We start from the raw sequence: 21,848 nt of genomic DNA, 5'->3' as shown, positions 1-21,848 counted from the left end.
GCTGCAAAAACAAACAAATAAACAAACAGAGGATAACAAACAGAGAAATAAGGAAGGACATGATCAAATATGAAAAAGGTAGGCTAGCTAGTAATATTAGGCATGATAGTAAAGCTTCTTTCAATACATAAGAAACAAACGAGAGGCAAAAGTAGACATTGGGCCGCTCCAAATTGATGCTGGAAGGCTAGTGATGGGAGATAAGGAAATAGCTGAAGTACTCTGTGTCAGTCTTCACAGTGGAAGACGTGAGTAGTGTCCCAACAATTAAGGAGAGTCAGGGGGCAGAGTTGAGTATGACAGGCATTACAAAAGATAAAGTGCTAGAAAAGTAAAAAGGTCTAAAAATTGAAAAGTCTCCCAGCCCTGATGGGCCACATCCTAGAGTTTGGAGGGAGGTGGATGAGGAAATAGTGGAGGCTTTCATTGTGATCTTTCAAAACTCACTAGAGTCAGGGAAAGTCCCAGATGATTGGAAAGTCGCGGTTGAAGGCCCCTCATTTAAGATAGGATCAAGACAAAAAGATGGAAAACCAGAGGCCGATAAGCCTAACGTCAGTTGTTGGTAAAATTCTAGAACCCATTGTCAAGGATGAGATTTCTAAATTCTTGGAAGTGCAAGGTCAGATTAGAACAAGTCAGCATGGATTTAGTAAGGGGAGGTCGTGCCTGACAAACTTGTTAGAATTCTTTGAAGAGGTAACAAGTAGGTTAGACCAGGAAAACCCAGTGGATGTTATCTATCTAGACTTCCAAAAGGCCTTTGATAAGGCGCCTCACGGGAGGCTGCTGAGTAAGGTGAGGGCCCATGGTGTTTGAGGTGAGCTACTGGCTTGGATTGAGGATTGGCTGTCTGTCAGAAGGCAGAGAGTTGGGATAAAAGGCTCTTTTCGGAATGGCAACCGGTGACGAGTGGTGTCCCGCAGGGTTCAGTATTAGGGCCACAGCTGCTCACCTCATATATTAATGATCTGGATGAAGGGACTGGGGGCATTCTGGCGAAGTTTGCCGATGATATGAAGATAGGTGGACAGGCAGGTAGTACTGAGGAGGTGGGGAAGCTGCAGAAAGATTTAGACAGTTTAGGAGAGTGGTCCAGGAAATGGCTGATGAAATTCAACGTGAGCAAAAGCGAGGTCTTGCACTTTGGCAAAAAGAATACAGGCATGGACTATTTTCTAAATGGTGAGAAAATTCGTAAAGCCGAAGTACAAAGGGATTTGGGAGTGTTAGTCCAGGATTCTCTAAAGGTTAACTTGTAGGTAGAGTCCATGATTAGGAAAGCGAATGTAAAGTTGTCGTTTATCTCAAGAGGGTTGGAATATAAAAGCAGCGATGTGCTTCTGAGGCTTTATAAAGCTCTAGTTAGGCCCCATTTAGAATACTGTGTCCAATTCTGGGCCCCACATGTCAGGAAGGACATACTAGCCCTGGAGCGTGTCCAGCGGAGATTCACATGGATGATCCCTGGAATGGTAGGTTTAACGTATGATGAATGGCTGAGGATCCTGGGATTGTATTCATTAGAGTTTAGAAGGTTGAGGGGAGATCTAATAGAAACTTACAAGATAATGCAAGGCTTAGAAAGGGTGGATGCTGGGAGTTGTTTCTGTTAGGTAGGGAGACTAGAACCCGTGGGCACAGCCTTAGAATTAGAGGGGGTAAATTTAAATGGAAACAAGGAGACATTTCTTCAGCCAGAGAGTGGTGGGCCTGTGGAATTCATTGCCATGGAGCGCAGTGGAGGCCGGGACATTAAATGTCTTCAAGACAGAGATTAATAAATTCTTGATCTCGCAAGAAATTAAGGGCAACGGGGAGAGTGCAGGGAAGTGGAGTTGAAATGCCCATCAGCCATGATTCAAATGGCGGAGTGGACTCGATGGGCCGAATGGCCTTACTTCCACTCCTATGTCTTATGGTCTTATGGTATTTCCTTCCCTAAAAGACATGAGTGAACCAGATGGGGTTTTCCCAACGATCGACAATGGATTCTGCATCATCATTAGATTCTTAAATCCAGGCTTTTATTGAATTCAAATTTATTGGATTCAAACCTAGGTCCCCAGAATATTACCTGGGTCGAGGAACAGTCCGATAGTAATACCACTGGGGCGTGATGTCCCCTTGTTCTTCTGCAGTTTCTGTTTCTGTTTGTTGGGGGTCACACAGTTGCTGTCCCCACACTCATGCTGTTGGTCACACAACATGTCAACCTGTTGCCTTCATTGCATGCAAAAATTCTTCATTGTCTGAGAAAAAAACACAGAACACTGGAGAATTAGAGTTTCTTTCCTTTACTACCATTAACACTCCTTTAGTATTTTGCTCAGAGGCCCCTCACCATCTGTTCTACTCCCTCCTCCTCCCACTCTGTCATAAAAAAACACTGGCTTCCCAGTCCCTTTCAGCTGACTCTTCAACAATTCACAACGGTTTGCCAAACAGCTCTTTCCCCCTCATCTCTAAGATGCTTCAAATTAGCGAACAGATATATTTAAAATCAGACAAGGAAACGCAATCCCAATGATTTTTTAGTCCTCAGTTGCTCCCAGATTAATCCTCAATTCCAGGAAACCCCAGGTGGCCTTGGAGGTGTGACAACCCCAGATACAAATGCAGGATTAAGATCCCAGCAACAAAAGAAACCGAACACCCAAAACAGCCATGATATTGAGCCCAGAGCTGAGTAAATTAAACATAGCACGATATTGACAATTCTCAACAAAACTGAACGATGGGGCGGTAACATCGCAATTCATGAGAAATGGAGCGAGGGGGGATTTTTTTCTTCTGCATTAAAGGCGCTAAATAAATCCAAGTTGTTATCTATCTCTCTACCAATACCTGAAGAAGGATATTTTAGGGCTGTATTACCAATTTTTAAGGTGGAGCTCTCAGAGCACAATTCCTGCATTCTTTTTTGCTTTATTCATTTCATTCACAGTATCACTGGCTAAGCAGCATTTATTGCCCATCTCTAATTGCCCAGGGGGCAGTTAGGAGTCAACCACATTGCTGTGGGTCTGGAGTTACATGTAGGCCAGACCAGGTAAGGATGGCAGTTTCCTTCCCTAAAGGATTTTAGTGAACCAGATGGGTTTGTTTCTTTTTCCCCCAATAATTAGCAATGGATTCATGGTCATCATTAGACTCCTAATTCCAGATACTTATTGAATTCAAATTCCACCATCTGCCATGATGGGATTCGAAAACCAGCCCCCTGAACGTTATCTGGGTCTCTGGATTAACAGTCCAGCGATAATACCACTAGGCCATCACCTCCCAACCTTATTTCTGGAACAAAAACAAAGTTGCTGGAAAATCCCAGCAGGTCTGTGAAGGAACAGACAGAGTTAACATTTTGGGTCCAGTGACCCTTCCTCAGAACAATTTATTTCTGCTTTCTCCCCATGCCTTTTAACCCAAAGAACCATATCTCTATCCTTCTGTTTGGGCCTCAACCACTTTCTGTGGCAGAGAATGCCACAGGCTCAGCACTCTCAGTTTGACTTAGACTGAGGTCCCTTGTGTTATAGTGAATTGTCCCAGGAAAGACTAGCCATGGATATAAGAGAAACATGTGTTCTGTCTGTCACATGCCCCAGTCATTCAGAAGAACAGTAATTCTCATTTTCCAATAAGTCTGTTCAGAGATGTCGTTACACAAATAGCTGGAAAGGGGTGACGATGCGGGGTTGGTTTTCAGTGATTGGAATCCTGTGACTAATGATGTACCACAGGGTTTGCTGCTGGGGCCCTTACTGTGTGTTATTTACATTAATGACTTGGATGTGAATGTAGAAGGTGTAATTAGTAGGCTTGCAGATGGCACAAAAATTGTTGATGGTAAGGAGGATGGTCTCAGGCTACCGTCTGGTAAATTGGGCAGAGCAATGGCAGATGGAATTTAATCTCAGTAAGTGTGAGGTGATGCGTTTTGGGAGGTTTAATAAGCAAAGGATGTACACATTGTATACCTAGGTTCCTGCATAGTGCTGAGGAACAAAGGGATTTGGTGTACATGGACCCCTGACGGTGTCAGCACAGGTAGTCAGGGTGGTGTGGAAGGCATGTGAGATGCTTGCCTTCATTAGCCAAGGCATAGAAACATAGAAAATAGATGCAGGAGTAGGCCATTCAGCCCTTTAAGCCAGTACCACCATTCAATACAATCATGATGCAATCTCAGTATCCCATTCCTGCCCTCTCCCCATACCCCTTGGTCCCCTTTATAGCTTCAAGCTCCCTCTTGAATCTATCTCATGAACTGGCCCCCAACAGCTTCCAACGGGACAGAAGTCATAGAATTGAGTTGGTACATGGAATATACGAGCAGGGCCCTCTTGTGGAAATGTTATAGAGCAATGGTCAGGCCACCTATGGAATACTGTGTGCAGTTCTGCCCATCGTACTGTAGGAAGGATGTGATTGCACTGGAGAGGGTGCAGAGGAGATTCATCAGGACGTTAGCGATAACAACGTGTGGAGCTGGATGAACACAGCAGGCCAAGCAGCATCTTAGGGAGCACAAAAGCTGACGTTTCGGGCCTGGGCCTGGTGTGGAAATTCTTAGTTATGAGGAGAGACCGGATAGACTGGGTTAGTTCTCCTTGGAGCAGAGAGGGCTGAGGGGGGTCTGACTGAGGTGTGCAAAATTATTAGAGGCATAGACAGAGGAGATGATGTGAATCTTTTCTCCATGCCAGTCATTTCTAGGACCAGATACACACACAACATTTCAGAAGCATCTGGATGAGCGCTTAAACTGCCAGGGTATGGAAAAGGACCAAGCACAGGTAAATGGGATCCACGCAAGCCGGAGAAACGACACCTCATTTTCCGCTTGGAGACCTGCAGCCCTCCGGACTCAATATTGAGTTCAATAATTTTAGGGCCTAAACTCCCCCATGTCCCAGCCCCCAACCCCTTGTTACCACAGAGTCTGCCTATGAACACCCCCTGTTGTCAGTCACTAATAATAGTCATTAACAACTCCTCACCCTCCCAGCCTGATCGTTAGCAACTCCTTGTCTGTCCAACTGTCTTTCTCTCTCTTTGGTCTCTATCCTATTGTTTACTCCCTGCCCCACCCACCTCCCTATTTTCTGCCTATAAACTGATGTTTTCCCAGCCACCATCAGTTCTGAGGAAGAAGACCTGATATGCTAACTCAGATTTTTTTTCTTCACAGATGTTGCCAGACCTGCTCAGTCCCCATTTCTGAAGGAGGGTCTACGCCTAAAACATCAGCTTTCCTGCTCCTCTGATGCTGCTTGGCCTGCAGTGTTCATCCAGCTCCACACCTTGTTATCTCAGCTTCTTCTAAGCAAATAGCTAAAGAAAATTCCTAAAAAGTGTCCTGTTTGCAGTGGTGCATATTTCTGAAAGCCGTGGAGGCCAAGTGCTAGAGCCAGGTCTCTCAGCATTTACCAACCTCCCCCAAAGACAACTATGTAATTAGATCAGAGATAATGGGAACTGCAGATGCTGGAGAATCCAAGATAACAAAGTGTGAAGCTGGATGAACACAGCTGGCCAAGCAGCATCTCAGGAGCACAAAAGCTGACCTTTCCGGCCATCTATGAAGGGTCTAGGCCCAAAACATCAGCTTTTGTGCTCCTGAGATGCTGCTCGGCCTGCCGTGTTCATCCAGCCCCACACTTTGTTATCTATGTAATTAGATTAGATTCCATTCCTTACAGTGTGGAAACAGGCCCTTCAGCCCAACAAGTCGACACTGACCATTGGAGCATCCCACCCAGACCCATCCCCCTGTAACCCACACACCCCTGAACACTACAGGCAATTTAGCCTGGCCAATCCACCTAGCCTGCACATCTTTGGACTGTGGGAGGAAACCGGAGCACCCGAAGGGGACCCACGAAAGGAATAGCAAAGCCGGGCTGTTGTATTACGTAGTTCCTTCATGTGGTTCCTCTTGATGACAGCTCTTCCTCTGTGAGATCCCCAGCAGCAGCTGTCCTCATGTGAACAGGCAAAGAGGCTTTGCCTGTACCTTGTGTTCTGAGAAGGGGGTTGGAGGTTGAAGATATTATGTGAAAGCGGTGAAAATGCACGTTGGGTTCAGCGAAAAAAAATACAAGTTCTCGCGGTCTGACCGCCCCTCGCCGATAAACAGATGCTGATCTGCCACTGATGGAGAACCATCTCACCAAACTTACCAGAGAGGCACCAACACCATCCATCTCGCTCCCCCCTACCCACGCCGGCGGTCATGTCCTCACCTGACCCTGCAGACTGATATTGCTGTACCACAGGATACCACAGGGCTGTGATATAGGTGTAGAATAGACACATAGCTGGGACCTATGTCTGTCTTTGTCCAAATGTGGCCGACAGAGAGGATTGCAGTGTTGTCAGGGCTTTTATTTTAAGATCCTCAAGACTGAAATCATAGGGATCCTTTAACTTTGGCCGTCTTGGCGACATTCTTTTCAATGTTGTTTCATTGTTAGACCCCACGTTTCTTTGAAACAAGTCACTATTTTCAGTTCACTGGAGTTATCTCCCAGTGCGACCTCTGCTCCCAGTGTTACCTCACAATTGGCCGTACTTCCTCCTTCCTTCTGACCTGGCACAGCCTCCTAACTCTTTCCCTTAGCTTTGGCCCTGGAGATCTTTCAGCCCATCCCTTTCATTTGGCTTCCATTCTGAGGTGGCACCATAGGCCTCCCCCTGGTGGCAGAAGGTGTTCATTGCAGATAATGGGCAATTTCAGTCGCTCTCCACACAGACTGTCACTGGTCAATCTTAAAATACAGATAAGCATAAGTTCTTAAAATATTTTAAAACATAGTTATAGAGATATACAGTGCAGAAACAGACCCTTCAGCCCAACACTTCCGTGCTGACTAGGTACCCTAAATTAATCCAGTCCCACCTGCCAGCATTTGGCCCATATCCCTCTAAAATCTTCCTATTCATGTACGCATCCAGATCCCTTTTAAATGCTGTAATTGTACCAGCCTCCACCACTTCCTCTGGCAGCACATTCCATACACACACCACCCTCTGAGTGAAAACGTTGCCCCTTAGGCCCCTTTTAAATCTTTTCCCTCTCACCTTAAACCTATACTCTCTAATTTTGGATTCCCCTACCCTGGGGAAAAGACCTCACTGTATCCATGCCGTCATGATTTTGTAAACCTCTATAAGGTCACCCCTTAGCCTCTGACACTAGGGGAAAATAGCCCCAGTCTATTCAGCTACTCCCTACAGCTTAAACCCTGGCAACATCCTTGTAAATCGTTTCTGATCCCTTTCAAGTTTCACAACATCCTTCCTGTAGGAGGCAGACCAGAATTGCACACAGTATTCCAAAAGTGGATGAACCAATGTCCTGTACAGCCATGGGTAGGAGACAGAGGGTGGTGAAGGGTTGCTTTTCAGACTGGAGGCCTGTGACCAGCGGTGTGCCACAAGGATCAGAGCTGGGTCCACTGCTTTTTGTCATTTATGTAAATAATTTGGATGTGAACACAGGAGTTAGTAAATCTCTCCCCATATGTGAACATATGTTTAGTAAATATGCGGAAGACACCGAAATTGGAGGGAGACCAGAATTGCACACAATATTCCAAAAGTGATCTAACCAATGTCCTGTACAGCCGCAACATGACCTCCCAACTCCTACGCTCAATGCACTGACCAATAAAGGTAAGCATACCAAATGCCTTCTTTACTAACCTGTCTACCTAAGACTCTACTTTCAAGGAACTATGAACCTGCACTCCAAGGTCTCTTTGTTCCGCAACACTCCCCACAACCCTACCATTAAGTGTATAAGTCCTGCCCTGATTAGCCTTTCCAAAATGCAGCACCTCACATTTATCTAAATTAAACTCCATCTGCCACTGCTTGGCCCATCTGATCAACTCCCTGTTGTACTCAGAGGTAACCACCTTCGCTGTCCACTACATATCCAATTTCAGTGTCTTCCACATATTTACTAACCATACGTTCACGTATGGGGAGAGATTTACTAACTCCTGTGTTCACATCCAAGTTATTTATATAAATGACAAAAAGCAGTGGACCCAGCACCGACCCTTGTGGCACACCTCTGATCACAGGCCTCCAGTCTGAAAAGCAACCCTCTACCACCACCCTCTGTCTTCTACCTCTGAGCCCGTTCTGTATCCAAATGAGATAATGAGGTGTAGAGCTGGATGAACACAGCAGGCCAAGCAGCCTCAGGGGAGCAGGAAAGCTGATGTTTCGGGCCTGGACCCTTCTTCAGAAAATATCTTTTTCTGAAGAATGGTCCAGGCCCGAAACGTCAGCTTTCCTGCTCCTCTGATGCTGCTTGACCTGCTGTGTTCATCCAGCTCTACACCTTGTTATCTCAGATTCTCCAGCATCTGCAGTTCCTACTATCTCTGTATCCAAATGGTTAATTCTCCCTGTAGTCCATGTGATCTCACCTTGCTAAGCAGTCTTCCATGAGGAACCTTGTTGAACACCTTACTGGAGTCCATATAGATAACATCCCTTGCTCTGACCACATCAATTCTTTTTGTTTTTCCGTCAAAAAACTCATTTAACTTAGTGAGACACACTTTCCCACATTCAAAGCCAAGTTGACTATCCCTAATGAGTCCTTGCTTTTCCAAGTAAGTGTAAATCCTGCCCCTCAGGATTCCATCCAATAACTTGCCCACCATCAATGTCATACTGCTTTACTGCACTGTATTTCCTTATATTTATTGATGTATTTTTATTTTGTAAGATCTTTCAGCTAGGAATACACAGTGCTGCATATGAGGGGAGACCTATTTCAACATTTATGTTGTTTCTTCCAGAAGAAAAACAATGTAGGAACGGAACCCTGGCTTTAACATAAATGTCAATGATTTGCTTAGAGTTGTTTCACATAACATAGCTATTCTCAGGATCAGAATTGCAGCATTAAGTAAGGAGTATCTCTCTAAGATGCTGTTTTTTTTCAGCAAAAAAACATAAAAATCAATCTTTGTAGCCTTATTAGTTACTCAACTTCCCAGTCAATTGTAAAAGTGCTTCCCAGGACAACGGTGTAGCTACTGGAGGTCAGTCATTTCAGCTCCAGGACAGCTCTGCAGGAGTTCTTCAAGGGAGTGTCCTCGGCCCAACCACCGTCAGCAGCTTGATCAACGACCTTCCCTGCATCTTAAGGTCAGAAGTGTGGATGTTTGCCAACGTTTGAGCAATGTTCAGCACCATTCGTGAGTCCACAGATACCGAAGCAGCCCATATCCAAATGCAACAATATCTGGACACCAGCCAGGCTAGGCCTGAAGGGCCTTTTACTGTGCTGTAGACCTATATAGGTCGAGAACGTTATGACTATATAACGTTAGCATGAAGTAATTGCAATCTCCGACGAGAGAATCTGATCCTCACTCTGCGCGTACACCTCCGCTATCAGCATCCTTAATGTGACAGCCAACCAGAAATTGAACTAGAGCAGTCATTCAAATTCTACAGCAATTACCAGCTGGACTAGTGTTCAATGGGGGAGCATTTTAGCAAAAGTGACCATAATGCGGTACAGTTCAAATTTGTTCTAGGAAAATATAACCTGCAAATGATGGCTTTGGAGTAGAGAAACGCAGATTTTATTAAAATAAAGCAGGGTTGGACCACAGTTGACTGGGAACAGCTCCTTGCGGGTAAGCGTACAATGAAAAAATGCAGGGCACTTAAAGAGGACCTGGGAAGAGTAACAAAATGTGAGGCTGGATGAACACAGCAGGCCAAGCAGCATCTCAGGAGCACAAAAGCTGACGTTTCGGGCCCAGACCCTTCATCAGAGAGGGGGATGGGGAGAGGGAACTGGAATAAATAGGGAGAGAGGGGGACGCCAACCGAAGATGGTGAGTAAAGAAGATAGGTGGAGAGAGTGTAGGTGGGGAGGTAGGGAGGGGATAGGTCAGTCCAGGGAAGACGGACAGGTCAAGGAGGTGGGATGAGGTTAGTAGGTAGCTGGGGGTGCGGCTTGGGGTGGGAGGAAGGGATGGGTGAGAGGAAGAACCGGTTAGGGAGGCAGAGACAGGTTGGACTGGTTTTGGGATGCAGTGGGTGGGGGGGAAGAGCTGGGCTGGTTGTGTGGTGCAGTGGGGGGAGGGGATGAACTGGGCTGGTTTAGGGATGCAGTAGGGGAAGGGGAGATTTTGAAACTGGTGAAGTCCACATTGATACCATATGGCTGCAGGGTTCCCAGGCGGAATATGAGTTGCTGTTCCTGCAACCTTCGGGTGGCATCATTGTGGCAGTGCAGGAGGCCCATGATGGACATGTCATCAAGAGAATGGGTGGGGGAGTGGAAATGGTTTGCGACTGGGAGGTGCAGTTGTTTGTTGCGAACTGAGCGGAGGTGTTCTGCAAAGCGGTCCCCAAGCCTCCGCTTGGTTTCCCCAATGTAGAGGAAGCCGCACCGGGTACAGTGGATGCAGTATACCACATTGGCAGATGTGCAGGTGAACCTCTGCTTAATGTGGAATGTCATCTTGGGGCCTGGGATGGGGGTGAGGGAGGAGGTGTGGGGACAAGTGTAGCATTTCCTGCGGTTGCAGGGGAAGGTGCCGGGTGTGGTGGGGTTGGAGGGCAGTGTGGAGCGAACAAGGGAGTCACAGAGAGAGTGGTCTCTCCGGAAAGCAGACAGGGGAGGGGATGGAAAAATGTCTTGGGTGGTGGGGTCGGATTGTAAATGGCGGAAGTGTCGGAGGATAATGCGTTGTATCCGGAGGTTGGTAGGGTGGTGTGTGAGAACGAGGGGGATCCTCTTGGGGCGGTTGTGGCGGGGGCGGGGTGTGAGGGATGTGTCGCGGGAAATGCGGGAGACGCGGTCAAGGGCGTTCTCGATCACCGTGGGGGGAAAGTTGCGGTCCTTAAAGAACTTGGACATCTGGGATGTGCGGGAGTGGAATGTCTTATCGTGGGAGCAGATGCGGCGGAGGCGGAGGAATTGGGAATAGGGGATGGAATTTTTGCAGGAGGGTGGGTGGGAGGAGGTGTATTCTAGGTAGCTGTGGGAGTCGGTGGGCTTGAAATGGACATCAGTTACAAGCTGGTTACAAGCTACCTAGAATACACCTCCTCCCACCCACCCTCCTGCATACCTAGAATACACCTCCTCCCACCCACCCTCCTGCAAAAATTCCATCCCCATTCCCAATTCCTCCGCCTCCGCCGCATCTGCTCCCACGATAAGACATTCCACTCCCGCACATCCCAGATGTCCAAGTTCTTTAAGGACCGCAACTTTCCCCCCACGGTGATCGAGAACGCCCTTGACCGCGTCTCCCGCATTTCCCGCGACACATCCCTCACACCCCGCCCCCGCCACAACCGCCCCAAGAGGATCCCCCTCGTTCTCACACACCACCCTACCAACCTCCGGATACAACGCATTATCCTCCGACACTTCCGCCATTTACAATCCGACCCCACCACCCAAGACATTTTTCCATCCCCTCCCCTGTCTGCTTTCTGGAGAGACCACTCTCTCCGTGACTCCCTTGTTCGCTCCACACTGCCCTCCAACCCCACCACACCCGGCACCTTCCCCTGCAACCGCAGGAAATGCTACACTTGTCCCCACACCTCCTCCCTCACCCCCATCCCAGGCCCCAAGATGACATTCCACATTAAGCAGAGGTTCACCTGCACATCTGCCAATGTGGTATACTGCATCCACTGTACCCGGTGCGGCTTCCTCTACATTGGGGAAACCAAGCGGAGGCTTGGGGACCGCTTTGCAGAACACCTCCGCTCGGTTCGCAACAAACAACTGCGCCTCCCAGTCGCAAACCATTTCCACTCCCCCACCCATTCTCTTGATGACATGTCCATCATGGGCCTCCTGCACTGCCACAATGATGCCACCCGAAGGTTGCAGGAACAGCAACTCATATTCCGCCTGGGAACCCTGCAGCCATATGGTATCAATGTGGACTTCACCAGTTTCAAAATCTCCCCTTCCCCTACTGCATCCCTAAACCAGCCCAGTTCATCCCCTCCCCCCACTGCACCACACAACCAGCCCAGCTCTTCCCCCCCACCCACTGCATCCCAAAACCAGTCCAACCTGTCTCTGCCTCCCTAACCGGTTCTTCCTCTCACCCATCCCTTCCTCCCACCCCAAGCCGCACCCCCAGCTACCTACTAACCTCATCCCACCTCCTTGACCTGTCCGTCTTCCCTGGACTGACCTATCCCCTCCCTACCTCCCCACCTACACTCTCTCCACCTATCTTCTTCACTCTCCATCTTCGGTCCGCCTCCCCCTCTCTCCCTATTTATTCCAGTTCCCTCCCCCCATCCCCCTCTCTGATGAAGGGTCTAGGCCCGAAACGTCAGCTTTTGTGCTCCTGAGATGCTGCTTGGCCTGCTGTGTTCATCCAGCCTCACATTTTATTATCTTGGAATCTCCAGCATCTGCAGTTCCCATTATCTCTGGGAAGAGTAACCTTGTGCCCTGGGAACATGCCCCGTTTGGAGGGAAATGTAGGGACAATAAGTTTGGAGAACACTGGATGTTTAGGATAGTTCAAGACTGGATAAGGAAGAAGAGAAAAATGTTTAGTCCAAAGGGAGGAATTCGGCCGTGGCCCTTGAGGAACTCCGGAAGGAGAGAACTTAAGAATGCAAAAAGTGGGCATGAGAAGGGTCTTGCAAACAGGATTAGGGAGAACCCTAAGATAACAAAGTGTGGAGCTGGATGAACACAGCAGGCCAAGCAGCATCTCAGGAGCACAAAAGCTGACGTTTTGGGCCTAGACCTTTCATCAGAGAGGGGGATGGGGAGAGGGTTCTGAAATAAATAGGGAGAGAGGGGGAGGCGGACCGAAGATGGAGATAAAAGAAGATAGCTTAGAGGAGAGTATAGGTGAGGAGGTAGGGAGGGGGTAGGTCAGTCCAGGGAAGACGGACAAGTTAAGGAGGCGGGATGAGATGGTAGGTTGGAAATGGAGGTGCGGCTTGAGGTGGGAGGAAGGGAAGGGTGAGAGGAAGAACAGGTTAGGGAAGCGGAGACAGGCTGGGCTGGTCCTAAGGTGTTTTATAAGGGAAGAAGCTAACCAGGGAAAGAGTAAGACCCCAATGAGCACCGAGGGGGGCAACTCTGAGTGTGAAGCTGCAGGATATTGGAACAGCATTGAATGAAACTTTCTCTTCAGTCTTCACTCTGGAAAAGGAGAACACAGGCACAGAATTCAGGAAAAGGGACAGCGAGGAACTGGCACAGTTTGACAGAGGAAATGGGGAGGTATTGGAGGCTCTGTCAGGCTTGAAAGCAGACAAAGCCCCTGGCCCCGATGAATTGCACCCCAGGCTGCTGTGGGAGCAGAGGCAGGAAATTGCAGGGGCCCTGACACAGGTTTTTAATTCCTGTCTGATGTGTACGAGAGGACTGGAGGACAGCCAGTGTGGTTCCACTTTTCAGGAAGGGTGGCAGAGACGAACCAGGAAATTACAGACGGGCGCTCCCACGCCAGTGGTCAGGAAACTGTTGGAGAAAATTCTGAAGGCGTGAATTAATACCCACTTGGAAAGGTGCGGGTTAATTAGGGACAGTCAGCCTGGCTTTGTCAGAGGGGGACCTTGCCAAGCAAACTTGTGAGAATGTTTTGAAAGTGTGATCATGTGTGTGGATGGGGGAAGTTCATCAGTTGATGCAGTTTATATGGATTTTAGCAAAGCTTTTGAGAAGGTCCCACACAGGAGTCTGATTGAGAAGGTTAAAGCACATGGGAATTGAGGGAAATGTGATGAGGTGGATCAGAAACTGACTTAGTAGTACAAGACAAGGGTAGTGGTTGAAGGTTGTTTGAAAGACTAGAGGCCAGTGTTCAGTAGTGTACCATGAGGATCAGTACTGGGGCCCTTATTGCTTGCTATAGACATGAATTATATCGATAAACATGTGCGGGGAGTGTTAAGTAAATTTGCAGATGACACCAAGATTGGTAGGATGGTTAATAGTGAAGAACATTGTTGAAAGTTAGAGGACGATATAGATGGGCAGATTAGTTCTGGGCATATGGTATTTATCATAGAATCCCTACAGTGTGGAAACAGCCCTTTGGCCCAACAAGTCCACACCGCCCCTCAGTGTCCTACCCAGAGCTGTCTTCCGATAACCCACCTAACCCACACATCCCTGAACACTGTGGGCAATTTAGCACGGCCAATCCACCTAGCCTGCACATCTTTGGACTGTGGGAGGAAACCGGAGCACCCGGAGGAAACCCATGCAGACACGGGGAGAATGTGCAAACTCCACACAGATAGTCGCCTGAGGCTGGAATCGAACCTGGGCCCCGTTGCTCTGAGGGAGCAGCGCTAACCACTGAGACACCCTATTTAACCCCGGTAAGTCTGAGGTGATGCACGTTGGAAGAGGAAGCAGATGAGGGAGTATTTAATGAATGTCAGGAAACTGCGTAGCTTGGAGGGACCTTGGAGAAATTACTCTGAAGTCGGCAGAGCACGTGAATGAAATAATTAAGACAGTATATGAGACATTTATAATCATCAGTCGTAGCTTGGAGTATGAGAGCTAGAAGGTAATGTGGAAGCTGTATTGAGCATTGGTCGGGCCATAACTGGAGCACTGTGTGCAGATCTGATCATCTCACTACAGGAAGGATGTGATAGCACTACAGGGGGTACAGAGGAGATTCACCAGGATATTTTCTGGGATGGAGAAATTGAGCTGTAAGGAGAGACTAGAGAGGTTTGGATTGTTTTGCTTAGAGCAGAGAGAGCTGACAGAGGGAATGATTAATTTGGATAAGGTTGTGAGGGATAGGGACAGGGTGAGCAGGGAGCAACTGTCAACCATGAGAGGGCATTGTTTGAGGGTAAGGGGCAGGGGATTTGGAAAAAAGTCTTTTTCACTCAGTGGATGTTGGGAATCTGGAATGCATTGCTTGGGAAGATAATGGAGGCTGGAAGAACATAGAACATAGAACAGTACAGCTCAGTACAGGCCCTTCAGCCCACCATATTGTGCTGACCTATTATCCTACTAAGATCAATCTACCCTGCACACCCTACATTTTACTGTCCTCCAACTTAAAAGTCTCTGAAGTATCTGACTCCACTACCACTGCCGGCAGCACATTCCACATGCCCACCACTCTCTGTGTGAAGAACCTACCTCTGACATCTCCCCTGTACCTTTCTCCAATCACCTTAAAATTATGCCCTCTCGTAATAGTCATTTCCGCCCTGGGAAAAAGCCTCTGATTATCCACTCTATCTATGCCTCTCATCATCTTGTAAACCTCTATCAAGTCACCTCTCATCCTTCTTCTCTCCAATGAAAAAGCCCTAGCTCCCTCAACCTTTCCTCATAAGGCCTGCCCTCCAGTCCAGGCAGCATCCTGGTAAATCTCCTCTGCACCCTCCCTAAAGCTTCCACATGTTTCCTGTAATGAGGTGACCAGAACTGAACATAATATCCCAAGTGTGGTCTACCCAGAGTTTTATAGAGCTGCAGCATAACCTCACAGCTCTTAAACTCAATTCCCCTGTCAGTGAAAGCCAACACACCATACAGCCCTATCAACTTGGATAGCAACTTTGAGGGATCTATGGATGTGGGCCCCAAGATCCCTCTGTTCCTCCACAGTGCCGAGAATCCTGCCATTAACCCTGTATTCTCCATTCAAATTCAACCTTCCAAAATGATTCACTTCACACTGCTCTGGGTTGAATTCCATCTGCCACTTCTTTGCCCAGCTCTGCATCCTGTCAATGTCCCGTTGCAACCTACAACAGCCCCCCACGCTGTCCACAACTCCACCAACCTTACAACCTAAACTTACAATCTTCAAAATAAATTTGGATGAGCGCTTCAAATATCATAACATTCCAGGATATGGGACAAGTGCAGAAAATAGGAATTAGCACACGTTTAGTGACTGTTATGTTGGTGCAGACTCGAAGGGCTGAGAAGTCTTTTCTGTGCTGTATGACTCTGAATTTACAAGATTAGATCAAAGGCTACGAATACTGTGTTGAGTAACTCACCTCCTGACTCCCCAAAGCCTGTCCATCATCTACAAGGCACAAGGCAGGAGTGTGACGGAATACCCTCCACTTGCCTGGATGAGGGCAGCCCCAACAGCGCTCAAGAAGCTCGACAACATCCAGGACAAAGCAGCCTCTTGATTGGCACCACATCCACAAACATCCCACTCCCCCCACCACCAACAGTCAGGGGCAGCAGCGTATACTATCTACAAGGTGCGCTGCAGAAATTCACCAAAGATCCTCAGGCAGCACCTTCCAGACCCACGACCACTTCCAACTAGAAGAACAAGGGCAGTAGATATATGGGAACACCGCCACCTCCAAGTTCGCCGTCAAGTCACTCACCATCCTGACTTGGAAAGATATCGCTGTTCTTTCACTGTTCCTGGGTCGAAATCCTGGAATTCCCTCTCCTAGGGCATTGTGGGTCAACCTACAGCAGGAGGACTGCAGTGGTTCAAGAAAGCAGCTCACCCCCACCTTCTCAAGGGGCAACTAGGGACGGGCAATAAATGCTGGGCCTAGCCAGCAGCGCCCACGTCCCATTAACAAGTATTAACTGCACCATTTTGTTTCTCACCTTCTTCAGGAATAACCAGCCTGGTTAAAAACCCCACCAAAATGAATCAAGTCACATTTTGATACATCAAACTGACTTTCCCACTCACCACCACGCCCCCTGCCCCCGCTCCCTCCCCCCATCCAAAACCTCTGAGCTGGTTTATGTTTCTGTACCCTCCCTGTCATTAGCTACCATGGTTACGTTGCAGAATTTCTACGCAAATACCGCCAAGATCCCGAGCCTGTGTCACCTGTTTGTGTGCGAACAGCAGCGATACCAGAGCGGATCCCTGTGGATTAGCCTTCCCCACCATTTGCCTGCTTGAGGAACTTCCTTTTCACTCTTAACCTCTTCTTGGTTTTGTAGTCACCTGTCAATTTATTTGTAAACCTGTGACCCAGCCCTGGCCATGAATCCTTTACGTGGCACATAATCACTGGGATATTGTAAGGTCTAATATATCGCTCTCCCTATAATACACGTCCCTCCACCATCCACTACATCTTCAATATTCACTCACATTGGTTTGCCACGAGCTGTCCTTTAGAAATCCAGGCTGGCCAGTTTAGTGATGTTTTCAGTGCATTATTCAAAGTGTGAAGAGTAACACTTACAGTTTAACAGTGAGAAACCGTCTTCAGCACAGATTCTGATGGTGCTAATCTAAAGACCAACTCACTGTACTCTCACACAAGGCACTAGAGAGAGAGACAACTGATGGTGAGTCTATCACTCCTCAGGCAAGATTGAGAAGATGGGATCTTTAGGGTCACTTCAGCTGGTGTAGGAAACAAGCCCACACTGTTAGTATCCATCAGTATTAGAGAGCAGTCACCCCCAGCTTGCTGAGCTAATCCTGTACTCATGTCTTAGCTTCCACAGAGTTTTCAGATGGCACCAAACTATGGCAATGTTCTTCTCCCTGTGGGGAATGTCCTGAGGTCCAGTCTTCATTAAAAATAACAATGAGTCAATTGTCTTCTTGTGTTTCCATTCCCCGAAAGAACTGTGAGTCATTGGAAAGCCTCCCTTTCTCCTAATCTTGCTAAAGCTTTGGGATCTATCTACAAATAGGGACCAATAGCATAGAACCCTTTGATGTGCCTCTATTTAATAGAGGATCACTTCACAGTTACATGTCTGATTACAAGCTGAGTCTGTCAACGAGGTATGTAATTTGATGTGTGTTTGCTTTTAATCTAATATTTTGTTAGCTGGCTATATTTTTAATTTATCCAGTAGAGCTTTCTCTAATTAGCAGTGCAGGGTTTTATTTCATTAACTCTGTGTGTTACAACATATTACGTGTCTGGTGTGTTTTAACCAGTTACAGAATTTGTTAGACAATACATTCACAAGTTTATATTATATAACACGCTGACAATATATCTTCGACTATAAGATAGTGAGTTTTTAGACAATATACCTAATGAGAATTATAAAGAGACAATACTGTGGAACCTGGAAATCTTTCACAAGGACAGGGAAGGCAGGAGAAACTCAGCAGGTCTGGCAGCATCTGTGCAGAGAGAAACAGAGTTAATAGTTTGAGTCCAGTGACCCCTCCTCAGAACATGGCAAACAGAATCATAGAAATGCCTCAGTGTGGAAGGAGACCATTCAGCTGGTTGTGTTGGTATTGAGTTCCGATCGAAATTTCCTTTGCCTCTCTCTTCCTGCACCATCATTTCCGTCCAAATAACCATCCAATGTCTTATGTATACTTCAACTGAACTTGCCTCAGTATCCCAACCCAAACTCCGACCCCCGTTCCACACTCCTAACAACCCACCCCACACTCCTACTCCTCCCCTTCCACACCCCTATCCTTCCCCCATATTCCTACCCTCACCCCACACTCCTATTCCTCCCACACTCCTCTCTCTTCCACACCCCTATCCTCACCCCACACTCCTACTCCTCCCACACTCCTCCCTCTTCCACACCCCTACCCTCATCCCACACTCCTATTCCTCCCACACTCCTCCCCCTTCCACACCCCTATCCTTCCCCCATATTCCTACCATCTCCCCACACTCCTACTCCTCTACAAATTCCTCCCCTTCCACACCCCTATCCTTCCTCCAGATCCCTACCATCTCCCCACACTCCTACTCCTCTACAAATTCCTCCCCTTCCACACCCCTATCCTTCCCCCATATTCCTACCATCTTCCCACACTCCTACTCCTCTACAAATTCCCCCCCTTCCACACCCCTATCCATCCGCCATATCCCTACCATCTCCCCACACTCCTACTCCTCTACAAATTCCTCCCCTTCCACACCCCTATCCTTCCCCCATATCCCTACCATCTCCCCACACTCCTACTCCTCTACAAATTCCTCCCCTTCCACACCCCTATCCTTCCCCCATATTCCTACCATCTCCCCACACTCCTACTCCTCTACAAATTCCCCCCCTTCCACACCCCTATCCTTCCCCCATATTCCTACCATCTTCCCACACTCCTACTCCTCTACAAATTCCCCCCCTTCCACACCCCTATCCTTCCGCCATATCCCTACCATCTCCCCACACTCCTACTCCTCTACAAATTCCCCCCCTTCCACACCCCTATCCTTCCCCCATATTCCTACCATCTCCCCACACTCCTACTCCTCTACAAATTCCCCCCCTTCCACACCTCTACCCTTCCTCCAGATCCCTACCATCTCCCCACACTCCTACTCCTCTACAAATTCCTCCCCTTCCACACCCCTATCCTTCCCCCATATTCCTACCATCTCCCCACACTCCTACTCCTCTACAAATTCCTCCCCTTCCACACCCCTATCCTTCCCCCATATTCCTACCATCTTCCCACACTCCTACTCCTCTACAAATTCCCCCCCTTCCACACCCCTATCCTTCCCCCATATTCCTACCATCTCCCCACACTCCTACTCCTCTACCAATTCCTCCCCTTCCACACCCCTATTCTTCCCCCATATTCCTACCATCTTCCCACACTCCTACTCCTCTACCAATTCCTCCCCCTTCCACACCCCTATCCTTCCCCCATATTCCTACCATCTCCCCACACTCCTACTCCTCTACAAATTCCTCCCCTTCCACACCCCTATCCTTCCCCCATATTCCTACCATCTCCCCACACTCCTACTCCTCTACAAATTCCTCCCCTTCCACACCCCTATCCTTCCCCCATATTCCTACCATCTTCCCACACTCCTACTCCTCTACAAATTCCCCCCCTTCCACACCCCTATCCTTCCCCCATATTCCTACCATCTCCCCACACTCCTACTCCTCTACCAATTCCTCCCCTTCCACACCCCTATTCTTCCCCCATATTCCTACCATCTTCCCACACTCCTACTCCTCTACCAATTCCTCCCCTTCCACACCCCTATCCTTCCGCCATATTCCTACCATCTTCCCGCACTCCTACTCCTCTACAAATTCCCCCCCTTCCACACCCCTATCCTTCCCCCATATTCCTACCATCTTCCCACACTCCTACTCCTCTACAAATTCCTCCCCTTCCACACCCCTATCCTTCCGCCATATTCCTACCATCTCCCCACACTCCTACTCCTCTACAAATTCCTCCCCTTCCACATCCCTATCCTTCCCCCATATTCCTACCATCTCCCCACACTCCTACTCCTCTACAAATTCCTCCCCTTCCACACCCCTATCCTTCCCCCATATTCCTACCATCTCCCCACACTCCTACTCCTCTACAAATTCCTCCCCTTCCACACCCCTATCCTTCCCCCATATTCCTACCATCTCCCCACACTCCTACTCCTCTACAAATTCCCCCCCTTCCACACCCCTATCCTTCCCCCATATCCCTACCATCTCCCCACACTCCTACTCCTCTACAAATTCCTCCCCTTCCACACCCCTATCCTTCCCCCATATCCCTACCATCTTCCCACACTCCTACTCCTCCCCTTTCCACACCCCTGCCCTCACCCCACACTCCTATTCCTCCCACACTCCTCCCTCTTCCACACCCCTAACCCTCCCCCATATCCCTACCCTCACCCCACACTCCTACTCCTCCCACAACTCTCCTCGTTCCACACCCCTATCCTCACCCCACGCTCCTACTCCTCCCACACTCCTCCCTCTTCCACACCCCTACCTCATCCCCCATATCCCTAGCATCTCCCCACACTCCTACTCCTCCTACACTCCTCCCTCTTCCACACTCCTACCCTCACCCCCCCTTATCCCTACCATCTCCCCACTCTCCTACTCCTCCCACAATCCTCCCCCTTCCACACCCCTACCCCTTCCGCTCATATTCCTGCTATCACCCCACACCCCTACTCCTCCCACACTCTTCCCTCCAGGTGAACCTGCCTCCACCATATTTCCAGGCAATGCATTCCTCACTGTAACAGCTCTCTGGGTGAGTGTGGGGTTAAGAGTTGGGGTCGAGTTGGGGCAAGGAGTGTGGGGGGAGCGTAGGAATATGGGGGTGAAGGGATAGGGGTGTGGAAAGGGGAGGAGTGTGGGGTGAGGGTCGGAATATTGTTGGGAAGGGGTAGGGGTGTGGAGGGGGGAGGAGTGTGGGGTGAGGGTCGGAATATTGTTGGGAAGGGGTAGGGGTGTGAAAGGGCCGGGGAGTGTGGGAGGAGTAGGGGTGTGTGGTGGGTTTCTAGGAGTGTGGGGTGGGGGTCGGAGTGTGGGTTGGGATAGGAATGTTGGGTTGGAGTAGGAGTGTGGCGAGCGGGAACACATGTGGAGGGTTGGTAGCACAGGTGGAGTAGGGGGTATGGGTTAGGGTTAAGAGTGTGGGACCGTGGGTAGGGTTTGGGGTGTGGGATGTTGGATAGGGTAGTGGGGTGGGGGGTGGAGGGTGAGTTCAGGTTGAGGGAAACACCAAAACAATGTCATAAAAACAGAAAGTTCTGGAAATGCTCAGCTGCTCTGGCAGCATCTGGGAGGAGAGCAACACTGTTCATGTTACAACTGAATAGTTCCTCCTTGCAAATTCAGTTCTGAAGCAGTAGCACTGAACTGCTCCAGCAATTTCTGTTAAGGGCAAAATTTCTTCAATGATAAAACAGGATGTAAGATCGGCACTTTATAGGCAAAATTGAGATAGAGAGGAGTGTCTAAGACTGGAGCAGAGGCTGTGATTCAGCTCGCAGTAACAGCAGGGTTGCAAAAATGTAAAGATTAGACAAGCAGCAGCAGAACTGTTTTAAGGGAGAGGGGCTTAACTTACAAAGACTATGAGATAAGTACGTTGGCTCATATG

At 48.5% G+C, this 21,848-nt stretch overlaps 1 protein-coding gene across 1 annotated transcript in view; it reads left to right on the top strand.

The window, feature by feature from the left end:
- Positions 1–17,762: 17,762 nt before the first annotated feature.
- LOC125462986 (myosin-7B-like) overlaps positions 17,763–21,848 on the top strand; it is a 121,302-nt gene continuing 117,216 nt past the window's right edge. Inside the window, exon 1 of the mRNA XM_059640477.1 lies at positions 17,763–17,774. The gene's annotated coding sequence lies outside the window, so the exon portion shown is untranslated. The remainder of the gene's footprint in view (positions 17,775–21,848) is intronic.

This window comes from Stegostoma tigrinum, chromosome 2 (assembly GCF_030684315.1).
Source record: "Stegostoma tigrinum isolate sSteTig4 chromosome 2, sSteTig4.hap1, whole genome shotgun sequence".
Classification (NCBI taxonomy): Eukaryota; Metazoa; Chordata; class Chondrichthyes; order Orectolobiformes; family Stegostomatidae; genus Stegostoma; species Stegostoma tigrinum.
The sequence above is the reverse complement of the archived record's forward strand: the minus strand, read 5'-3'. Positions and strand labels throughout refer to the sequence as shown.